The following is a 24,303-nucleotide window of genomic DNA, read 5'->3' on the forward strand; positions in this document are numbered from 1 at the left end:
TTTTTCTAAGGAGAGGAAATATGGCTTTTATCATATTCTCAAAAGGGTCCAAGACTCAGAACTTTTAGAAAGAGTTGATCACAGTGTCAGTTTCTGTCTAGCACTAAAATTCTATGATTCTAAAACCTTGAAGCTTAATTTAACTTTATTTCCTCAAAATACAATGATAAAGTTTTGCCTCCCACGCATTTGCAAGAGACCATTTATTCTTCCAATAATCTGGTGGATTGGGCCATATGTATTAAAATACTTTTTAAAAAATTATTGTGAGGATTTTAGGTATTATCTATAGTGTTATCATTATTTGATTATGTTTTCTATATTTTATTATATGTACCTGCATTTGGTTTATATACACAGAGTTATGTGTGTTTTCATTCTTCCTGATCTGTGCAATAAATTTTGGAGAGATTTATTCTTCAGACCCAAGGAAAACAGCATATTTATGATCATGCTTACCTGATGAAGCTGACTAGACCTGTACTTTCTCTTTTCTCAACTAACTCATATTTAGGTTTTATTCCTACCTAAAATTTAGTAATAGCTCAATTGATCAGATGATTGCTAGAGTGTAGGTAATGCTTTCCATTTACTATCCCATTTCTTCCTCACCACAGACCTGTGAGATATGCATTTTTACCTATTGTTAGAAATAGGCAAGCTGTTGTGGCACCTGGGTGCCTCAGTCGGTTAAGCATCCGACTTCGGCTCAGGTCATGGTATCACAGTTTGTGAGTTTGAGCCCCACATCGGGCTCTGTGCTGAAAATTTAGAACCTGGAGCCTGCTTCGGATTCTATGTCTTCCTCTCTCTCTCTGCCCCTTCCCCACTTGTGCTCTGTCTCTCTCAAAAATAAATAAACACTAAAAAATTAAAAAAATAATAATAATCAAGCTGAGACACAATAGGACCCAGAGGTGTAATTGTAGAAAGTTCTGTCCAACAACAAAGTCCAAGCTCTTAACTGGTGCAGCTATATCCACAGGGTTTTCAATCATAGCTGCATCTGTAATCTATATGCCATTTGCAAATTACAATGGTATTTGTATCCTCATTGTTTCTCTTATACTGGTGATCCATAGTTCCAAGGGTGATAAGAGTTCACAGATCCTCTACAACCCCCTTCACTGGTGTGCAAACCATTTGGTACTAAAGAAAACCAGAATATGTGACCCACTTTTACATATTGATTATTTTGAATTAAATATACTTAAGAAATAGCAGGTACAAGAAAGACACTCAGATCCTCCTTTTTCTTCCTGGAAGCAGAACATAAAATCCTCATGCGAAAGTAAACTTTCCTGTATCAGGAGGAAAGAAGACATTCTTATCAGGCCAGAGATGGCACCAGAGGAAACTGTGAACAAAACTTACTCCATTAGTCTCCCCCCATATATTTACCTTCCCATGGTTTGTCACACTTGGAAATCTAAAACCAGTTTCCTTTGTCCTGTCATTACTCTACAAATTTCTTGTTCTTTTTTGAAGATGCTGTATAAGCCACCGTTTTAAGCTATTACCTGGAATTCTAAGCTGCCATTTTGAGTTAGTTTTGGTTTCCATTTCTCCCTTATGATGTGCATTGAACACATTAATGAGTTCTTTGTTTTTCTCTTGTTCATCTGGTTTTTTTTCTTTTGCTAGAAAGTCCCAGCTGAAAACCTGAAATGGGTAGAGGTAAAGTTTTGCCTTTCCTATCAAAGTAAAGAGATAAGGAGAGTTGAGAAATATAAAAGGACCAAAAAAGACGTGTGTGTGGCGGGGGAGGGGGGGAGCAGGATTCTGTCTCTTATATAAAGAGAAAGACAGATTGGGATTTTTCTAAGAAAAGTGGCAATATGGAGACAGAGAAAGTATTTCTGGTACTGGTGATGTTGATTAGGTTAAGAGTTGTATTCTGCACCTGCCATGCACTGTCAGCCAACTACATATATTAGGTTAAGAGTTGCTTGATGGCAAGAAACATGTCTAGTTTAAGATTGCTAAAACTAGGGCTTGAATACAGGAAGTATTCAAGGTCTGTTAAATTGCAGTGTGACTTTACATTGCACAATGATTGATAACAGACAAAAGACTGGATATAACTTAATCTTGTCTGTCAAGGGAGACCTGGTTAAATAAATCCTTACTTGCAAGCCACTATGATAATAATGTATGATTCCATGTGCTATTATAAAATGTTCTCCAGAATATACTATTAAGTGAAGAAAGCAATGTATAGAATATTCCCCCACTGAGGTAAAAAAAATAAAATAAATAGGGAGATTTTATATACAGTAGAATATATCTGGAAGGATACAATAGGCTATATATAGTGAATGCCTCTAGGGAGTAGGACTGAGTACTATAGGTGGATAGAGAATCATTCTTCACTGTATATCTTTTTAGCCTTTGGGAATCTTTTAATTTACAATCTTTTAATTTACAATCTCATTAATTTTTTCATGTAAAAATCTCTTAAAAATAATATCACCGAAAACAATTCAGTATTCAATTCAGTATTCATGTATTCAATTCTTTCACATACCTTATTGTATTTAATATAATCAACAACATGTCTTATAGATGAAGAAATTGAGGCCCGGAGACCATAAGTGACTTGCACTATGTCACACAACTTGCCAGTGAACAGCCTAACCAGTATTTGACCCACAAATCCTTGGGCTCCACACCCACTGATGCTTTTTTCACAGCTCCTTCAGACCAAGTGCATATGACTATAAAACCATAGTACACCTTAATATTGTTCAGTCAGTTTAATTATGTGCTCAAGCTTGTTGCTTTTGCTACAGATGGCCAGTCAAGCTTTAAAACACCACATAATATTTTCCATAAACTTCCTCCTTCCAGCCCTTACAATTCTTTCTTAGGGGGTCCAAGTTCTTCATCTACCTGGCCCTTATCTCTGGCTTTAATGATGGGGAATTGTGTCTTTGCACCAACTCTTATTTCCAGCTTATGTGTTACTTCTGTTTGCCTGTCTATCACAAGCCCCTGAATGCCTGATCTGCCATCTTGGTCTTCCCATGTTACACATATCACTCCTCTCCAGTATCTTTCATACTCTCTTTCTTCACTGAACTCTAAACGCTACTGATTTCCATTGCTTTTTTTCTAAGTACTACATTATCTCCCCATTATTCTATACAACTTCCTTTTCTGCAACCCACTTCCAAATCCCCAAAAGAATCCACCTCTGGTAAGAGTTCCTTATCCTCCACTGAGCTTGGCTATGTTGATACCTTTTATCCCAATCCACATATTTGGGTGTTTTTTTACATTATTTTATTATAGTACCACACTCCTTAATAGCAGCTAAATGCCACCTCTCTGACATTAAAATGCAAGATAACATACATTAAAAATAGTTCTTAAAAAATACAATTATAACCCCATGGTTGGCAGTACAGTCCAGTGGTTAGAAGCATGGCTTTGAAATTAGTTAAATCTTGGGTTTGAATTGTACTTTTGTCAATTAATAACTGGGTGGGCTTGGGAAATTTTCTTAATCATATCAATTTCCCCTTTTGTAAAATGAGGACAACTACTTTCTTTATAGGTTTTCTGTGGTGATTATGTGAGATAATACAAGTAAAGTGCTTGAGATATTAGTGAATTCAATGTAAATGCCAAATAAATGCCCATCCTTTTGTCCTCACATTTCCATCAGCTCTACATAACCTTGCAAAACACATCCTTCTCTTCCCCGACCCTCATTCTACCCAACTTTTGGCCTCAATTCCCATCATCTCCATGGAGAACAAGAGAAACAATCAGCAAAAACATTTCCCCTAAATCATAAAACTCTAGGTTCTAATCTGTAAGATTTAACTCAATTTTTTTTGGTAAACAATAAGAATCTAATGCTACATTAAAATTCATTTAAAAAAGCTTTCTGGTATTCATTTACATTAATTATAGTGGTGATTGCCTATGGCTAATGCCAGAAAATGTATTCCAGCTTCGAGTTCTATTTTTAGACAACTGCTCTAAGGATCATCAGACACCTGTCCTATTTAGCAGCTGGAATATTTAAGCACCACAGTGCTTTCAAAATAGCAGACAAGCCAGCCACAAAGACATATTTTAAACAAAGGGGTTTCAGTATTGAAGATCATGATTTGAATTCTTTCAATGCTACCATAATAGAAGCATGTTAAAATCCAAAAGAATATAAGGCTGTGACACCAAACAACGTTAGATAAAGAAAAAGTGGATTGGGTGCCTGGCTGGCTCAGTCAGCGGAGCATGCAACTCTTGATCTCGGGGTTGTGAGTTCAAGCCCCATGTTGGGTATGGAGATTACTTAAAAATAAAATAAATCTTTAAAAAACATAAAAGAAAACTTGGAATTACTTGCAGACAAAAGAAAAAAAATGTCTTCCCCACTTTCCCATTTCTATACCTTGACTGAAGTTGCTAGAATCAGGGGCGCCTGGGTGGCACAGTCGGTTAAGCGTCTGACTTCAGCCAGGTCACGATCTCGCGGTCCGTGAGTTCGAGCCCCGCGTCAGGCTCTGGGCTGATGGCTCAGAGCCTGGAGCCTGTTTCCGATTCTGTGTCTCCCTCTCTCTCTGCCCCTCGCCCGTTCATGCTCTGTCTCTCTCTGTCCCAAAAATAAATAAACGTTGAAGTTGCTAGAATCAAATAAGAATGGACATAGGCCCCACAAAATTCCCATAAATTGAGGGAAATTTTGAACATCTCTAATATGCCAAGCTATCTTCTGAGTTGGAAGGAATCTTCAGAGATTTCCCTGAGACAATCTAACACAAATTCCCCTGTTTTACCCAGCAGGAAACTGAGGCTCAGAGAGTTAAAGTGAAAGTCTCAACATGGATTCCAAGATTGTCAAATGAATCATGGTAATAGTGGGATTCAACATAAAATGACTGGTATTTCTCACCCAGTCTCAGGGTATAAAGCATAACTGCTCTAAGTGAGCACAGTAACCCATGCTCATTGGGGAGAGACTGGGTTATGAGTAGGCATGTAACCCAGTAACAGTTAAGCATGGGGATGATTTCTGGAAGAGGTTTTGATCCCTAATAAGAGAAACAGTGAGGAAGACTACATTTTACATAAAATCACCCAGTCAAGGATTTGGTGACTGTCTATCTAATACTGTACTAGAGGCATAAAGATGCCAAGATGTTGCCTTCCAGTCAGTTAAGAGACGCCATTTTGGCTGAAAAATTCGAACAGTTCAGTACAAAGTGAATGAAGCAGATAAAAGAGTACTGAAAGCTCAAACCAAGAAGCAATCATTGAAAACAGGATTTTAAGGAAGATATTGTGAAGAGGCAGAACTTCACCTGAGCTTGGAAGAAAAAGGAGTATTTGGGGCAGAACAGAACACTGTTTAGTATATTCTGGTAGTGGAATAACAAGTTAGGGAAGGGAAAATCAACAAAATTAAGTGTTATGTTGTCTGTTCAGTTCGTGTTCTGAAAGGGCAATTTAGAGTTATTTACATTTTAAATTAATATTCAAGAATTTTTTAATTTAATGTTTCCTTTACCCTTTGAGATCAACAGCCACATCTTCTACTTAAAAATCTAATACTTGTTATATAAAACAAGAAAAATCACTCTCAGGTATTTTTATTCATAATTCAATTAACTCATGTTGAACAGACTAAATTCACTCACATAGTTTGGTTTAAATCCTTAATTACATTTTATACCACATTTTAAGTCCCACATTTGATATATTTTTTTTGGTAAGCTTTTCAAATGTTTGAATAGACATACTTAAACCCTCACACATAAGATCTTTCTCACCTTCTACATAACCCTTACAGATCAAATAAACTAAATGAACATAAATCTCAATTGTTCTTAATTAGTACAAAACTGATTTTTAAAAATATCCAAATTCCATTACACTTTTCCACTTGTCATATATATAAACCAAGTACATATTTCAAATGGAAGTCACAAGTGAAAATCTCTCAGATTAACAAATATATATATTTCCTAATGATTGTGTAAAATGTTCTTATACAAAAGCATAGGTACCATGGGCTTGGTTTACCTTATTGTATTCATATTTAATTATAAATCTGCCTAAATATGAAGGCTTCATTAATGAGATTTATCATCTCAGGTGGAATGAAGTTATTAAATCAAAATACAGTTGTTTATTGTTCAGAAATTGAAGACCTGGAAGCAGGACTTGAGTTCTACATCTCCATGATTTTGCTGGAGTCACAAATGGACTGTACCTTTTTTTTTTTATGTTTATTTGTTTTTGAGAGAGAGAGAGAGAGAGAGAGACAGCACAAGCGGGGAAGGGGCAGAGAGACAGGGAGACACAGAATCCGAAGCAGGCTCCAGGCTCTGAACTGTCAGCACAGAGCCTGATGCGGAGCTTGAACCCACAAACCACAACATCATGACCTGAACTGAAGACAGAGGCTTAACTGTCTGGGCAACCCAGGCATCCCTGGACTATACCTTTTTTGTATAAACTGTGAAAACAAACCCATACCATTCATCAAATCAATTTTAAGCATCTAACTGGGGTAGCTAGAATTCTGCAGCCTCACCGTAGTTGCAATTAACTTCCTTCATTCTTTGATTTGATTCTATTAATATATTTACTGCCTCCTGGGATCCTGCAAACTTTCCTTGTTTGTTTTGTTTTGTTTTGTTTTGTTTTTGTCCTGATTGGAGCTTCCATGCTCCTCCTACTTTGGTCTAGCTCTAGACATAACCTGTAATCTTTTTAACAACACATTGGCTTTGCGGAGGATCTGGTCCACAGTATTCTATGTTCTTTAACAGAGATCACTTTAACAGAGAACAGGTGCCAAAGAAGAAGGTCTCTAAGGACATGAAACTGACTCTGATCGTGGAAAGTTCAAGATGGAAGGTAATAGAGAGTGTTGGAATGGTCTGAATGGAAGTCAGGCAGAATATGCGTTCAAGGGAGTCAAGGAAGGCTTCACTGGGTGAAGTGATAATAGTTGCCTAATGGTGGAGAAATAGAAAAGACAGTAGCTGTGAGAATGTGGTCCTGAAGGAGAAATGGCTCTGTTCAAAGTCTCTGGAAAATTTATGATGGTAAAATCCAGGATTTTACCTCATGTGCAAATGATACAGAGAAGGTAAAGATGTGTAACATTACAGAGATTGAAGGATTTAGGAGACTAATATTTACTAATGAAGATGTAAAAAGCATTGGGGTTCATGGCACAGGTGGCACAGGTAAAGAAAGAAATTTGATCCCAGAGTTCTAGCCATCTACTAGAGAGGACCCATGGCAAAAAATAAATAAATTAAAATTAAAATTAAAAAAAATCCATATTCAACTAACATTCTGGACAATCTAAGGACGTCTAAGCAATGAGCCAGCTGCCCCTTCATTTCAAGCAAAATTTAAAACATCAAAAATTCCAACTGATAACAAAAACTGAAAAAATACAGTCACTTTACAGGTGGTAGTAATAATGGAATTTGATCTGTGGCAATTTTAAAAATAGTTTTATAGAAAATAAAGTTGTGGAAAAAATGATAAAACACGTTCTTTTACCACATCTACTAATATCAGCCATATTTGAAATTATATTCCAAGATTGGTTTGCATTGTCTTTTATAATATACTTGTAAATGTCTCTGTTAGGTGACCTGTATTTCAAACAGAAAAACTGAAACCCAGGAGGCTGGGAAACTTCTCATTTCCCATAGGAGTCCTAGAAGGAAAGAAGAGGAAAAACTACTGAGGCTCAACTTGTTTCCCTAAATGCTAAGGGGCTTTATCATTCCATCCTTAATTCAAGTGTACTTGCCAGAAATTTAACGGGAACAAGGGAAGGCAAATTTAGCCTGTTCATCAGAGATATCAACTATATTTTTGGTGAAAATTTTAGTTCCAAATAGAGTTGCCAGAATCAGCAAATAAAACTACAGAATACTCCATTAACTTTGAATTAGAGATAAACAACTGGGAGGGTTTTTTTGTTGTTGTTTTTTGGGTTTGTTTGTTTGTTTGGTATAAGTATGTCACAAATAGTGCATGGAACATACTTACACTTAAAAAATTCATTATTTATTTGAGATGCAAATTTAAGTGGATGTGTTGAATTTCAGCTGATAGCACTAGTTCTACTAGTTCTAGTAGAGTTTAGTGACTTGAAATCAAAAGGTCGTGGAATAGGAGAATTTGACAAATAACACTAATACAGGTAATAACCTAATCCAAGCCACCAAGGTCCTTCCACTTCCTATCCTTTACTTCTATCCCTGTAATATATTTTACATTTTAGTGCATATTTTTACACAGCCAAGAGAGCTAATAACAAAAGCATTAGGATCAATGGCAAAGGTAAGAAAAGAAAGGAAAAAGGAAAAGAAAGGAAAGAAATTTGACCTCAGAGCTCCAGCCAGCTACTCTAGAGGACCCCATGGCAAAATATCCCCATTCAACAACATTCTGGACAATCCAAAGATGTCTAAGCAAGAAGCCAGCTGCCCCTTCATTTCAAGCAACCCCAGAAACATCAAAAACCAAAACTATTAACAAGAACTGAGAAAATACAGTGACTTTAGAGCAGGTAAGCTAGTCAGAAAGTTAGCATAGTTTGTATGCAACTGATATAACCAACTGCACACAATTTAAAACAGCTAAAACTTTGCTGTTTAATAACTGATTGACATGTCATATAAATGGAAGTAAGCATCAGTTGATTATTGACTTCACATTTAAAAAAATTTTTTTTAACATTTATTTATTTCTGAGAGCTAGAGACAGAGCACAAGTGGGGGAGGGGCAGACAGAGAGGGAGACACAGAATCTGAAGCAGGCTCCAGTCTCAGGGCTGTCAGCACAGAGCCTGAAGCCGGGCTTGAACTCACCGACAGTGAGATCATGACCTGGACCAAAGTCGGATGCTTAACTAACTGAGCCACCCAGGTATCCCTGACTTCACATTTTTAACTAAAATTAAAACTCTCTCTCTTAAATACATACATAAAATAAAATAAAATAAAATAAAATAAAATAAAATGGGCGGCTCAGTGGCTCAGTCGGTTAAGCATCTGACTCTTGGTTTTGGCTCAGGTCGTGATTTCATGATTGAGAGTTCAAGCCCCACACTGGGCACTGTGCTGAGCATGGAGCCTGCTTGAGATGCTCACTCTTTTGTCTCCTTCTGCCCATTCCTTGCTTGCATGGGTCCTCTCTCTCTCTCTCTCAAAAATAAATTAATTAATTAATTTAATTAAAGCCCCAAATTCTCAATTCATTGTGTGTCAATAAAAAGTTATCCCCACAGCGCCTGGGTGGCTCAGTCAGTTGAGCCTCCGACTTTGGCTCAGGTTGTGATCCTGTAGTCTGTGAGTATGAGTCCCGCGTCAGGCTCTGTGCTGACAGCTTAGAGTCTAGAACCTGCTTCGGATTCTGTGTCTCCCTCTCTCTCTATCCCTCCCCCACTCATGCTCTGTCTCTCTCTCTGTCAAAAATAAATAAAAACATTTAAAAAAAAGAAGTCATCCCCCTTGAATGAGTGTCAAATGCATGAGAGTAAATGAAATTCCTGGAGGAGGGAGTGAAGAGAAGACAGAATGTCCATGATATCAGTACAGAGAAGAGAGGGAAAAAAAGCGTTAGCAAACAAATGTCTATCAACGTATGATAAGCAGAGTAATACCCCTCTCCCCAAAGATGTTCATGCCCTAATCCCTAAAGCCTATGAATATGTTATCCTACACGGCAAAAGGGACATTGCAGATGTGATTAAATTTAAGGATCCTGAAATGGGGAGAATATCCTGGATTATCTAGGTGGAGCCAAACTAACCACGTGAGCCTTTAAAAGTAGAGGCTCTTCCTTTGCTGCAGAGAACTAGATAGATGGCAGCATGAGAAGGACATGACTCACCATTACTGGCTTTGAAGATGGTGGCAGGGAACATGAGCCGAGGAATGCAGATGGTCTCTAGAAGGTAGAAAAAACAAGGAAATAGCTTCTCCCTTCAAGCTTCCAGGGAGAAGCTCAGCACTGCCAACACTTTTATTTTAATTCAAGTAGACCTGTGTCTGGCTTCTGACCTGCAGGACTGTAAGATAATATAATTTGTGTGGATCTCAATGTCTATATTTGTGGTAATCTTTGGCAGCAATAGAAAACTAATACCTAAGGCTTGGCCATTTCCAATTAAAACACTTAAAAAATTTGAGAGTGGCAGTCTCACAGGGAAGGTCTCAGTTCAAGGATATTTATGAGAAAATAAAAGGATTTTTCTCTTGATATCTGGATTTGAATTTGGATGCTCTCTCTCATGGATGGTCACATCTCCTCGCCCAATTTAGAAGGTGCTCCTAGAAATTGTCAAAACACTGACTGCCCCACCATCTTGCATTAGAATCTACTCATGCGGCTATAGTGACACAGACACGATTTTTAAGCACAAAGTAAAATGAAAAAAAAAAGAGGCAGATTTCAACAAATACTTAAGCTCTAAAGCAGAAAATAGTTCAAAATTCTGTTATTCCCTAGGAAGCATTGTACTCCATTAAGCATATACTAGGAACTCACAGCTTTAAAGAGCATTTTAAAGAAAAGATTTGGGTATGGGTGTGAATAGCTACTGTCATTTAATATGTGAGTAATCAAGAAAAAGCCTTACTTGCTGATTTTTTAGAAAATATTAATTGTAGAACTTCTGTGTTGCAAAGAACCTTAAAGATAAAATAAGCCAACATCATTCATTCAATACATAAATGCCTTTTTACTCATTCTTCATGTGACATAAAAATGAATTGCTCTAACGAAATGAAGACAGAATTCTTAATTGAATGACAGCAGTATGAATAATTCAATAGAGGCAAGGAATTTTAGTACCAATGCATTGACGCATTTATAAAGCTAGCAATACCTTGTCTGTTGCCTGTAAAATGTCTCAAGAATTGCAGAAATTCACTCTGCAGCAGGATGAAAATTTAGCACTCTAATCTCAGATAATGACTTGGTTAAAGAATTTGGTGGCAGATTATTAAATAATTTGCATTCACTAGCAGAATACAGCAGTAATGTGGCAAAGGTCTATCTGAATTAAAATTAAATGGGATGCATTTGCTAACCAAGTGATCATGCAATTTAAAAGCGAGTCTAGGGGCGCCTGGGTGGCGCAGTCGGTTAAGCGTCCGACTTCAGCCAGGTCACGATCTCGCGGTCCGTGAGTTCGAGCCCCGCGTCGGGCTCTGGGCCGATGGCTCAGAGCCTGGAGCCTGTTTCCGATTCTGTGTCTCCCTCTCTCTCTGCTCCTCCCCCGTTCATGCTCTGTCTCTCTCTGTCCCAAAAATAAATAAACGTTGAAAAAAAAATTAAAAAAAAAAATAAAAGCGAGTCTAGGAGTGCCTGGGTGGCTCAAGCGGGTAAGTGTCCAACTCTTGATTTCAGCTCAAGTCACAATCTCATGGTTTGTGAGATAGAGCCCCACATCAGACTCTGTGCTGACAGCATGGAGCCTGCTTGGGATTCTCTCTCTCTCTCTCTCTCTCTCTCTCTCTCTCTCTCTCCTCTCTCTCTCTCTGCCCCTATCCCACACTTGATAGATAGATAGATACATAAAGAGATAGATAGATAGATAGGAGTCTAGAAATTACCAGGTTAACACTGTGCCTTTTCAACATTTTGAATTCTCTTCTTTATAGATGATACAGAATCTCTTCTTCATAGATGGATGTAGCCCAGTTTTTAAGAAAAGACCCCCAAATTTAACTTCTCTACAGCTTCTTCTCCAAGAACAGGTGATTAAATCATGGCAATGTTTCTAACTATGAATGGGTGTCACATAGAATGTGATATTTATCAATTGAAAATTGATAAATAATTTTCAAGCACATCGGAGAATTATATAAACAAACACTACTAAACAGTGTCAGTTCAGAAAGGCAACATTTTGAACAATGTTTTGTCTACACATTTGGGTTTTCTTCCTACCAAACTTTCCTTTCTTGTCTTCATTTCTGAACATTACAAAGATGTTTAGTTTATTTCAGGGTATTCATCATTGCTGAACTTATAATTCCCAGCTAGGAATGACTCAGAATGCCCTCAATTTTTTTGCCCTGCAGTCTTTGCTTACCTAAAAGTTACCTATCTCTGATGTTCATACTGCTCAACTAAAGTCAGGAAACAATGAGCATTCTTATGATTTGCTTCAGAAAAGTGAAGACAGCTGTTGGGTAGTCAGTCTGTGAAGCACTTGCCTTTTGAATATAAATGAAGTGCTTCTTAAATTTCAGTTCTTTCTTTCTTTATCTGTATTCATCCAGCAGCTGATGAAACTGTACTATGTCTTCCAAATTATTTGGCATTTTATTTTGTCTGAAGAATTGTAACATCAATATAAATCAGCTTAGGATTTTTAAAAGTGGCAATAAAAGTCCTGAGGCACATTCAATGAATTAAAGGCTTCTGATGCATGATTCTGATTTAGTTTAGCTTTTAGGTAATTGCTCTTATTTGAAGGTCAAAGTGGCATCCATGGGAACTAGATACTTTCACTTGGGTGAAACCTGTAGTGATATGAAATTGCAGATGTGAACTACATTTATTATACAGCATAAACATCAACACCTTCCGAAGACAAAGGATGAGTTTAGCTCTGCAGCTAAAACTAACCAAGAGAGCAATTTTGTAGAGCATAGGCAGACCTCACTGATTCCATGGGCCCCCAGGATGTTGCATTCCCTTCAGATGTCTCAGTGGCTGGTGGGCAGCTGGTGGAGGAGAGGTCAGAGTGAGCAGTACCATTAATCAATAGTGTAGAGGCATGCTGGGCGGCTGGGGGGTCAGGGAGGAGGAGAGACTTAATAAAGTGGGGATAAGAAGAGCAGTGGATCCTGAGAAGATAAATTACTGGGTTCTGAACAAGAAAAATCACACTGGGGACTATGGGAATGACTAACGTCTAAACTTTGAGTTGTCATGAAATCTGGCTTGCCCTTGGAATGGTTTTATGTATATAATTTCTGATAATCTGAATAAGTTACAGACTTCTATCATTCCAAATTTCTGCCCCAAAAGTTTAAAGTATCAGTATGTTCAGAGGTTATACTAGTGGAGTTTGCAAATATATCTATATCTATAGACATAGATATACATGTATATGTATATTCTTTTAGTAATGAATTCATAGATTTGTCCATTATTCAATTTACTCCAAGTATAACTTGGGCTTGTAATTAGTGGTTCTATATTTAAATTCTCAAGTACAAAATAATCACACACAATCCACTCATTTCAGAGAGATGAAGTGGATAGTTAGCATTTCTTTAAACATTGATAAAGATTTACTTCATTTTCCCTATGATAATTGTCCCACAAGCGCTACTATAAGTTTTATAGTGTTTTAAAGCAAAACTGAGGGAAATTTACACAAGTTGAGTATATCAAGTAAATAGAAATTTTTAGATGTTTGTTTAAAATATAAATACAGCAGGGCACCTGGGTGGCTCAGTAGATTAAGCGTCTGATTCTAGATTTCAGTTCAGGTCATGATCTTACAGTTTGTGTTTATTTTTTTATTTAATTTTTTTTAATGTTTATTTATTTTTGAGAGAGAGAGAGAGAGACAGAGTGCGAGCAGGAGAAAGGCAGAGAGGGAGGGAGACACAGAATTCGAAGCAGGCTCCAGGCTCTGAGCTGTCAGCACAAACCCCGATTCACCACTGGAACTCACAAACTGTGAGATCATGACGAGAGCTGAAGTTGGATGCTTAACTGACTGAGCCACACGGGTGCCCCTGTTGTAATTTATTTTTTAATTGATGTATTTAATTGACATATAGTTGACATGCAATGTTACATTGGTTTTAAGTGCACCCCATTGGTTTTAATCATCTCAGCGATTCAACTTTTCTATAAGTTATGCTATGCTCCCCACAAATTTAACTACCATCTGTCGCCCTGCAACGATATTCCAATGCCATTGACTCTACTCCCTATGCTGTACTTTTCATCCTAGTGACTCATTCATTCTATAAGTGGAAGCTAGCACATTGTAATTTAGATTAATCTAATTCCCTTCATGGTATAATGCTAAGATATTGCCAGAAATGCTCCCTTGATAATCTTATGTCTTATCCTGGTCACTGTTTGGTATCAGTGGTATCACTATAAGCACTATCAAAATTAGAAGATAGAAAAGAGGAGACATTTGCTAGTACAGTCACCATATCTTGATAAAGTGCTTGTAAAACCAAAAACTCTGAGCATCAGCTGATCAGATATAAACTACATTTAAAGGAATATGGTTATTTGGGGGACTTTTTCTTTTTTTTAATTTTTTTTTAACGTTTATTTCTTTTTGAGACAGAGAGAGACAGTGCATGAACAGGGGAGGGGCAGAGAGAGAGGGAGACACAGAATCTGAAACAGGCTCCAGCCTCTGAGCTGTCAGCACAGAGCCCGACACGGGGCTCGAACTCACGGACCATGAGATCATGACCTGAGCCGAAGTCGGACGCTTAACCGACTGAGCCACCCAGGCGCCCCTTGGGGGACTTTTTTAAACAACATGAATTAGGATCAGTTTTGCTGCTACTGTAGGATTAGCAGAAATCCATCAATTAACATCATTTTTTTAAGTGAAAGATGACCAACATTCAAGAATTTGCATAGACCACAATAAGGAAGTATAGATTTTTTTACATTTGTTTCTTTTCTCATGTCCAAGAGAATTATGAATTGCTTAGACATGCTTGGCCCAAGGGCATAGATGACAACTAAATGCAGTAATGCTTGCCCTATGGTTTTCAGACTTGATTAAAGTGACTGGTGGAATAAATGTGTGTTGTGGTTGATACCCTTCTAAATTTAATGGAAAACACTATAATTACAGCCAATCTTATGTGATGCTCTGAACAAATATTTACACTATGAAATGCAGACAGCTTTGTCCCATTTATGACCTGTAACATGGCTTAGAAATTATACCTTAACTGGATGCTTTGATATAATTAAATATATATTTAGCTGACTACCTAAGGTTTGCATGACAAAAATAAAAGCACCAGCCAATGGGTTTGGGTTTTTTGTTTGTTTGTTTGTTTTAGTTTCTCTAAGAATTACTTATGTCTGAAGTCAAATGCAATTATTTTTCAAGTAATGCCTACTAGAGAGAATAAGAACAAAAAATACTGCACTTTTTTTCTCTCCAAAAAGGGCTTCGACAGATGCAACATTTAGGGGCTCAGAGAAATCTATATCAGAAAGACACTTGGAGGGTGGCTCTTGGGTGGCTCTGTTGGTTAAGTGTCCAACTCTTGATTCGACTCAGGTCATGATCTCATGGTTCGTGAGCTCGAGCCCTGCAAAAGGCTCTTCACTGACAGCGAGGATCCTGCTTGGGATTCTCTCTCCCTCTCTCCCTGCCCCTCCCCTGCTCGCTCGCTCTGTCTTTCTCAAAAATAAATAAATAAAATAAAAAAGAAAGAAAGACACTTGGAGAAACCACACTACAAAATGGAACTGTTTATCCTATTTCAAATACAAGTAGAATTAAAAACTTTTACTTAGATTTATTCACTCTTCATCACCTTTACTGTCTTTCATTTCTTCTTTAAATTATTCCTGATAGCACAAATCTCTCCTCCCACGATTCAAGTCCAATTCCTATTTTCCACCTTCAGTGGTGATAAAGTCACCAGCTGGGACCTGTAGCATGCAGTAACCTCCAATAGAAACATTTACACCAGTTCACAAAAAAATGCTTTGTACTGTTAAGGATGGCTTATAAAACATGGTTTCTATTAAAATTGGGTTTGCTGGTGAAGGCTCAGCACGTGTCACACAGACTGAGGTAGAGTTCCCTCTCAGCGTTCTTTATTTAATTATACCCAATGACCAAGAACTCACTTTAGGGTCATATCCCACTATCCCTTTCCCTAATGAGAGGCAGGTGGGTGGTGAGGTGAGGGAGTAGTGGTTTATTTCTCTTTCACATCAAACTCCTGAGATACGTCATACATGACTGCCACTTACATCCCATTTTCCTGCACTGAATGATTCGGCTGTTCCCAGCTGGGAGAGAGAAAAGGAGATGCAGCCTGAATCGGGGCAGCCATGTGCCCTGATGAACACCGAGGATTTTGTTTTTTTAAAGGAAGTAGATTTAGAAACAATCTCTAATGTTTATTTATTTATGAGAGAGCACAAGAGGGGGAGGGGAAGAGAGAGGGAGACAGAGAATCCGAAGGAGGCTTTTTGTGCTGACAGGCTGACAGCAGCAGTGAGTCTGATGTGGGGATCAAACTCATGAACTCTGAGACCAAGACCTGAGCTGAAATCGACGCTCAACTGACTGAGCCACCCAGGGCCCCCAACCAAAGCTTTATAAATCGAGAATAACTGAAAAGTGGACTTGGGGCATCAACCAGCAGTCTCTTTCACATTCCACGACATGTATTTTAATACTGAATTCATCAGTGCTTAGGATCTGTTATAGGAATTTCTTTAATCCTAGTTGACCCTCACGCAGACTAACATCATTCATAGTTTTCAAACTATTCGATTTAAGTATTGTGCTTCATGAGGAGGAAAAAAAAATCAATTAGATGGTACAGAGGAAAAAAATAATGTCTCTAAGCATCAGGTGACCAAGAGTTTGCAATAAGGCATGCTCATGGTATATGTTAGAAGTCAAGAAAATTATTACAAAAATAGATTTCACTGTAGGGAAATCTCTTACTTAAATTAAGTTATTTATTAAGTACTTAGGCCTCATCTTTTTTTCTAGTGACTCGTTGCATGTTCTCAAAATAATACGACATATTACATTAAAGCGACAGGACTCAGTTAAAAAAACTTAGCTTTGTTTGGTAATTCTAAAACGTGGCCAATTTCTTACCACAGCAGAACATTTCAAGGTGCTTCACAAAAGATGTACAATTACTTAGCAATTGTAATGCAATCTGTGGTCCCAAGATAAGGATTGAAAGTAGAAGGAAACAAATGAGTCATTACAACTATTAGCTTCTATTTTGGATAAGATTATAAAGGAATGGCCTGCCTTCAATCTTAGCTACTTCCTATGCCAATATGCATGAAGAATGTAGGTGTGGTAAATAAAACACAAGAAGCTATTTTAACACATTTTCATAACTTCTTGCACATACTTTTAAAATGAGTTCATTGGACACAATCTGATCATCAAAAAAATTATACTACATAAAAATTAAAAGAAAAACAAGACACCTTTCCCTCTTTTTGTTAAAAAGCTCCTGATTTGGTATCTTACAAAGGCCTACATACTTGCATTCTACATAGTATGATTTAAATGATCCTTACTGAAACTTTCAATATTTAAAAGTTTTTCTTTTCCTCTTTGCCCAGGACTACTAGGTATACAATTACTAACACTTCGAGGTTTCTGCGCTTTGTGGAAGAGTTGGGGGACAATTAGACACAGATAAATTTTTTCTTCAAAATTATATGCTTTTCTGACCTACTTCAGCCTCAAGCAAAGAGTCATTCTTTGATCCCCACTCCCCGATGGGTTCACAGCTTCATCAATGACATCTTGGCTTTCCTGACCTTGTCTACTTTTGACTTAACTCTGTCCTTGGTAAACATACACAAAAACCTGAAGGAATGCCTTGAAAAGATGATTAATAGAACAGTAAACACAAAGCTGGGGTTTCCAGTGAGGATATTCTAGGATGACTTTAATTTGATTTCAAACTAAAGACCTCTAGCAGATAATTCAGACAGTGAAAGCTCATAGAAATCACAAGTTCTGTCCTGCTGAATTTGTATACCTAGTGTTCAGTGCTTTTTCTTTAGAATTTGTATCAACAGCTAACATTTATGGAGCATACACTGTTGTATGGGCAGTATGCATGTTCTAATTAAATCCTCACAACAATCTATATGATAGGAATCATTTTGTATCACGTTTTACTCTCAAGGTAATTGGGCCTCAAGGAGATCAAGAATTTTCCCAATGTCGCAAGGCTAAGATGTGGCAAAGGGGAGATATCCACATAGGCAGTCTTGCTCCATAGCCCATGTTCTTGCTCCCCACACTAAATCATTTTCCTTTTTTTCCTCACAATGTAAGTCATAGCTGCAAAACATATTTCTCTTAAAAACAAAATTAAAGACACCTTGGAAACATTTATAAGTTTTGTGGCTCTATTTGCATAATATTTGGGTTGATGCTTCCTTCTCACATAGCTACTCTCAACTCTCCTTCCATCCATAGGGCTACAGTCAAAGCACTAATGTGCCAGTCTTCTAGACCACAGTTTATTGATCCAAGCGTGTACACCTGACTGAAGATGATCCACCAAGACCTTTTCCAAGGTATATAGAGTTGGTTGAGGGTCTAGTTTTAGTCTGGCTGTCTACTTCAATGGTGAACACATAAACTTAGAAGGTGGTAGCAGTGGCCATTTTCTACCACACAGACCAAGTAAGAAAGAGAACTGGTTAAAATAAAGAAATAAATGAAAGCAAGCAAGAAAGCTAGCAAGCAAGCAAGAAAGAAAGAAAGAAAGAAAGGTAGGTAGGTGTGTGGTGGAAAAAAAAAATAAAGCAAGGCTTACAGAAAAGCAAAGGTGATTGGGGCGCCTGGATGGCTCCGTTGGTTAAGCATCCAACTTCAGCTCAGGTCATGATCTCCCAGTTTGTGGGTTTGAGCCCCGTGTTGGGGACTGTGCTGACCAATTCAGAGAGCCTGGAGTCTGCTTCTGATTCTGTGTCTCCTTCTCCCTCTCTGCTCCTCCCCTGTTCGCTCTCTCTCTCTCTCTTTCAAAAATAAATAAAAGGAAAGAAAGAAAGAAAGAAAGAAAGAAAGAAAGAAAGAAAGAAAGAAAGAAAGAAAAGTAGAGTTCCTGGGTTTACTATAGTGGATAGATTGCAAAACAGGCCCCCTTCACTACCCCCCCCCTCCTGTATGCCACTTTCCAGCTCTTCCTGGATCCTGGTATCTCACCTCTTCAATTTGGGCTTAATATGTGACTTGGTGAAAGTGACACACTACCAGTTTCTAACTTAAATCACAAGAAGCCTTGCTTTCTCTTTGACCCATCCACTCCCTGAGAAATGCTTGGCTAGTTTGCTGAAAGGGGAAGGACCATAGCTATAGTGCCCCATCCAAGGTCATCCAGGCCGCAAATGACTTACCAGCTAACCAACGAGATATGAAGAAACGCAGCTGAGATCATCCACATCCCCCCGCCAGATGAAAAGAACTACCCAACCAACCCACACACTTATGAAAAATGATAAATGGTTGTTATTAGAAGCCACGGAGTCTTGGGTTATTATCATATACTACTAAGTCTGGGTTTGTTGTGCAGTACTGGCTAACTGATGTAGTTACTTGCGGGGCTTCCATCCATGGTTCAGGTGGCCTGGATATATCCCAGGACTAAGGATCCAAGGCTTGCGCTTAAAATCTTAAATTTTCCAATTTGTCTTAGGTTCCCTCAGCTGAGATTCCATTATTTGCAACCGAAAGAATCCTAACTAAGTAGGGTTTTATTGGATTTGAGAAGAGCAGGGACAACATCTTACCCTCACACACAGTCCGGTAAAAGGTAACTAGGTGTGTGATAGTACAGCTCAAGGATACTGGGTAAGGGACAGGGGGTCTGTTAATCAACTTCCAGTCAAGAAAAACAAAAACCAAATGGAATATTTCAACTAGAGAACATTTAATGCAAGGAATTGATTATAAAAGTAATGCAAGAAAGAAAACAGGGAAGGAGGGGAGGTGGAGGATGAACACCAAGAGGAGGGGTGCCTAGTGGCTCAGTTGGTTGAGCATCCAACTTTGGCTCAGGTCATGATCTCATGGTTCGGTTCGTGAGTTTGAGCCCTGTGTCGGGCTCTGCAGTGACACCATGGAGCCTGCTTCAGATTCTCTGTCTCCCTCTCTCTATCCCTCCCCTGCTCTCTCTTGCTCTCTCTCACTATCTCAAAAATAAATAAACATTAAACAAAACAAAACAAAACAAAAATATGAGGAGTGACAACCAAAGAATAGAATCTGCCAATACTTCTAGGCTGGGGTTCATATGCTTATACTGACCACGGTTCTGATTGAGACACTACTGTAGTTAGCTGTTGATCTGCTGACAAGATGTCACCCCAACCAGGAATGGAACTTTGGCAACACTGTCACTGTAGTAAATAACATCATTGCTGCCTGAGACATTGTCAGAAATGGAAAGCCATAGGTAAATCCCTTTCCCTCATTTCCTGCCTTCCAGCATCCTGCCATTGCCTCCCATTAGCGGTCCTAAACCAGGAGCCCGCTGGTAAGGGGCACCAAGAAATGTAACCTGCAGACTTTCAGCTCTCTAGAATATTGGAAAAGCAGAGAAGAAAAGCAGCAACAGAACTGAAAAGCCAACCAACAAGTGACTGGTACGAGGGAGGTAGCAATTAACTTTACGAAAAGTATCTTGGAGGGCTGTTAAAGAATCTTCATGGTCAAAATAAGGCAAAAAGAAGCTGAGCTACCTCCATTCAAGAACTTGCAGAAATGGACAAGGAGGGTGTCACCAGTGTTGAAGACTGGTGGGTCTACCCCTGCACGTGCACTGAACAATGTCTACTCTTGACAGAACCCTATAGCAGGGGCAGGGAAATCTGAAAAAAAAAAAAAAAAAAAAAAAGACTGGCATTGAATTTTCCTCCACCCAGTAAAAAATAAATCAAGAAGATTAAATTTTGTTTGGAGAAATAAAAGAATGTGACTTTTCTTACAATGAGATCATTCAAGTGAGAGTCATATGAACTACAGAGTGGTGGGGTTCCAAGAGGCCTCAGCATTTAATATAGCGTGGGATGGATACGGAAACTGGGGTTTAATGACATGCCTAAGGAATCCACATTTCTTTTATTCTTTACTTTTTTCTTTAGAGAGAGACAGAGAAAGTGTGGGCATGTGCACACGTGTGAAAGCAGGGGAAGGGCAAAAGGAGAGATAGAATCTCATGTAGGCTCCACATTCCACACACACGGGGCTCAATTCCACTACTGCAAGATCACAACATGAGCCAAAATCAAAAGTCGGATGCCTAACAGACTGAGACACCCAGGCACCCCAGGACTACACATTTCTTACAGAGCCAGGTGCACGGACTTCTGAACATCCTCCCAGACCATGCAACCACCACAAACTATGTAATAGTACATCAGAAATAGACCACCATGAGCTCCACTCTGAATGCTTCAACGTGTCTGTGGCCAGATTTCTACTTTTGTTTCATTGGTGGTGATGTTGGCAGGTTTTTTTTTAATCATGTAACCAGTGTATGAATATTTTCTCATTGCAATAACTCAAAAGTATACGTAAGCCTAAAGCATGAAAATGGAGTCTCCCTTTGCCACCTCCTGGCACAGTTAAGACCCTTCTCAGAGAATGAGGGCAGGAGCTGAGACTACTAATCAAGGAACAAGAAGCTTGAATTTGTACCTTTATTGAAAGTTGGCCAACTGAAACCTGGATGGAAAAGATAAAAGCCTACAAAACTGTCAAAGGAGTGAACTGGTTATTATTGTTTGTTTTGTAGTATTGAATCAACTTGTAGGGCAGATTGTTTCTTTGATCTGAAAATCCTGAATAGGCCATTTACCTAGTGAGAATTAAGCTGATCCCTCATCTGCATAAAAGGTGTTTGAAATGTTGAGGCCCCCAAAACGTGAATGCTTTAGTACAAAAAGATTCACACAGGACGCTGCCTATACAGTACTTAATGTGCCAGGGTATTATTCTGATCGAGAGAAACGATTTGTTTTATACATTTGGCATGAGATCTCACTGTCCTAAGAATACCACTTGTTCTTATACGTGAGTGTATACATTTGTTTGCAGGCTTGCTGACAGGAAATTGGGAGTTGAGCTCTGAGAAGCTGAAGAAGGAATTTTCTTTAGAGTCATGGCACATGGCAGTGCTGCGTGGAGGGTTGGCGGGTTTCTAAGCACTGTGAGCTGGAAGATTCCTTGCAAAGGTAAGGGGCACCATTAACAGTGAACATGGGGCCATATCAGTGAACATGGACCCATGGAGAAAAGAAGTGGTATATCCAGCCTCCTGGAGATCAAGGCAAACCAAACACACAATAAGAAATAATCAAATAATTAAATATTAAATTGAGCCCAGTTTTTAATCACAGATGATTAAAGCTTGCAATTACCAGTTATAATGTATATAAATATATGCCCTCTAAAATTTTGTTTTTTGAAAGGATATACAACAAAACTTAACACGGGCTATTTCTAGATAACAGGATTAAAATGCTTACAAATTCTTTCTGTATATTTTCTATTTTTTCCAGAAATACATGTGTGCTAGCTGTGTAATTTTTTAATAGATAAAAATTTTACCTAAGGAGGGAAACAAACAAACAAAAAAATGTATACTACATTTGAGTTAAGATGAACACCTGCTCTGTTTTAGGCTTATGTGATAGTTCTTGAAAAGCATATGAAAACACACATCTTTTACTTTCTGGAATATCATTAAATAAAACATAATTTCCATCCATTAGTGACTAGATTATCTGGAACAACAGTATTTGGGTGTGTACTGATAATTTGGTAAACATAGTCCTTTATAATAGTCACTTGGGGTTTGGACTGTTTATTTATTCCTAGGGGAAGATGATAGGACTCTGATGGGATAACTCATCTGGCACATAGATCTGCAGGCCTCTGAAGTTACTTCTTTGGTCCTGTTTGCTACACAGTTAACACCTTCAGGTTCTGCAGAACGCTGACAGAAAGAATAAACAAGATATCTGTGTCTACCTGTTTGCTCTGGCAGAAAGAACATATATACATGAAATCTTAAAGATAGACCTTTATTATGTAAATACATATAGGGTGATCAAATATCTTTGACCAATTCTAGATATTGTCAGGCTTTTTGCCTCCAAAAATGTAGCTTAAAAACAGGGAACTTTACACTTTACATGAGTGAAATGAGTGAATTGTATGACATGTGAAATATATCTCAATAAAGTTGTTTTTAATTTTTTTAATATTTATTTTTGAGAGAGAGAGAGAGAGAGAGAGCAGGGGAGGGGCAGAGAGACAGGGAGACAAAGAATCTGAAGCAGGCTCCATGCTCTGAGCTGTCAGCACAGAGCCCTATGCGGGGTTGAAACCCACAAACTGTGAGATCATGACCTGAGCCAAAGTCAGATGCTTAACCGACTGAGCCACCCAGGCACCCCAATAAAGCTGTTTTTAAAAAAGAGGAGACTAGAACAGAAGTATGTCACAGAAGTGACATACTGGAACAATAAAGAAAACACATTTCCCTGAACTCAAAAATATATAATATAAAAATAAAAATAAATTATTATTTATTAAATAAATTAATGAATGAAGATAGTCTAAAAAGAGAGATCCACTTAATCAATTTGTTTTTAAAATAAGCATAATATGTATAATTTAGGATATGGAGCATTGGTAAAAATATAAGAAACGGCTAAACCCCAACCACTAAATGTTAGAAACATTTTTTTTTATGTTTATTTATTTTTGAGAAGGAGAGAGACAGAGCGTGACTGGGGGAGGGGAGAGAGAGAGAGAGAGAGAGAGAGAGACAGAATCTGGAGCAGGCTCCAGGCTCTGAGCTGTCAGCACATAGTCCAATGCAAGGGCTCGAAGCCATGAACCGTGAGATCATGACCTGAGTGGAAATCAGATACTCAACTGACTGAGCCACCCAGGCAATCCATGTTAGAAACATCAACATGCAAACTGTAGAATTACAATTGATTTGTAACATTATTTTGAGTACACAGAAAAAATATAGAAGGGAATCAAAATTCTAGAAATGTAAATATAAATCAAATTATAAAGGGAATTTTATGACCTGAGAATGGTATATGCAGTCGTCAACCTCCAAGATGAGGCCCAGTGATTCCTACCTCCTGGTATCCCTACACTACATATCCCACCCCACACCCCTCTCTGCCCTCATGGTAGAAGGTTCTGTGTGCCACAGCATATGGCAGAAGTGATGGATTGTCACTTTTGTTTGTTTTGTTTTTTAAAGATCTTATTTTTAAGTAATCTCTGCACCCAAAGTGGGGCTTGAACTTACAACCCTGAGATCAAGAACTGCGTGCTCTACCGACTGAACCACCCAGGCACCCCTGGATTGTCAATTTTGAGGCTGTCATACAAGACAGCATTGCTTCTATGTCCCCCTGCCCACCAACTCTTTATCTCTTAGATGGTTTGCTCCGGGGTAAATGAGCTGGCAGGTCATGAGCAGACCTAGGGAGACGCCCATGTAGTGAGGCCTCCCGCTAATAGCCACACAA

At 38.3% G+C, this 24,303-nt stretch overlaps 1 long non-coding RNA gene across 1 annotated transcript in view; it reads right to left on the bottom strand.

The window, feature by feature from the left end:
• Window positions 1-823: 823 nt before the first annotated feature.
• LOC124515347 (uncharacterized) overlaps window positions 824-24,303 on the bottom strand; it is a 52,534-nt gene continuing 29,054 nt past the window's right edge. The window contains exons 4-5 of the long non-coding RNA XR_006962797.1: window positions 9,883-9,939; window positions 824-1,301 (exon numbers count right to left, since the gene is read on the bottom strand). This is a non-coding gene — a long non-coding RNA (uncharacterized LOC124515347). The remainder of the gene's footprint in view (window positions 1,302-9,882; window positions 9,940-24,303) is intronic.

Source organism: Lynx rufus, unplaced genomic scaffold (assembly GCF_022079265.1).
Source record: "Lynx rufus isolate CCGP_SWC_20201006 ecotype Redwood Valley unplaced genomic scaffold, mLynRuf1.p SCAF_1, whole genome shotgun sequence".
Lineage (NCBI taxonomy): Eukaryota > Metazoa > Chordata > Mammalia > Carnivora > Felidae > Lynx > Lynx rufus.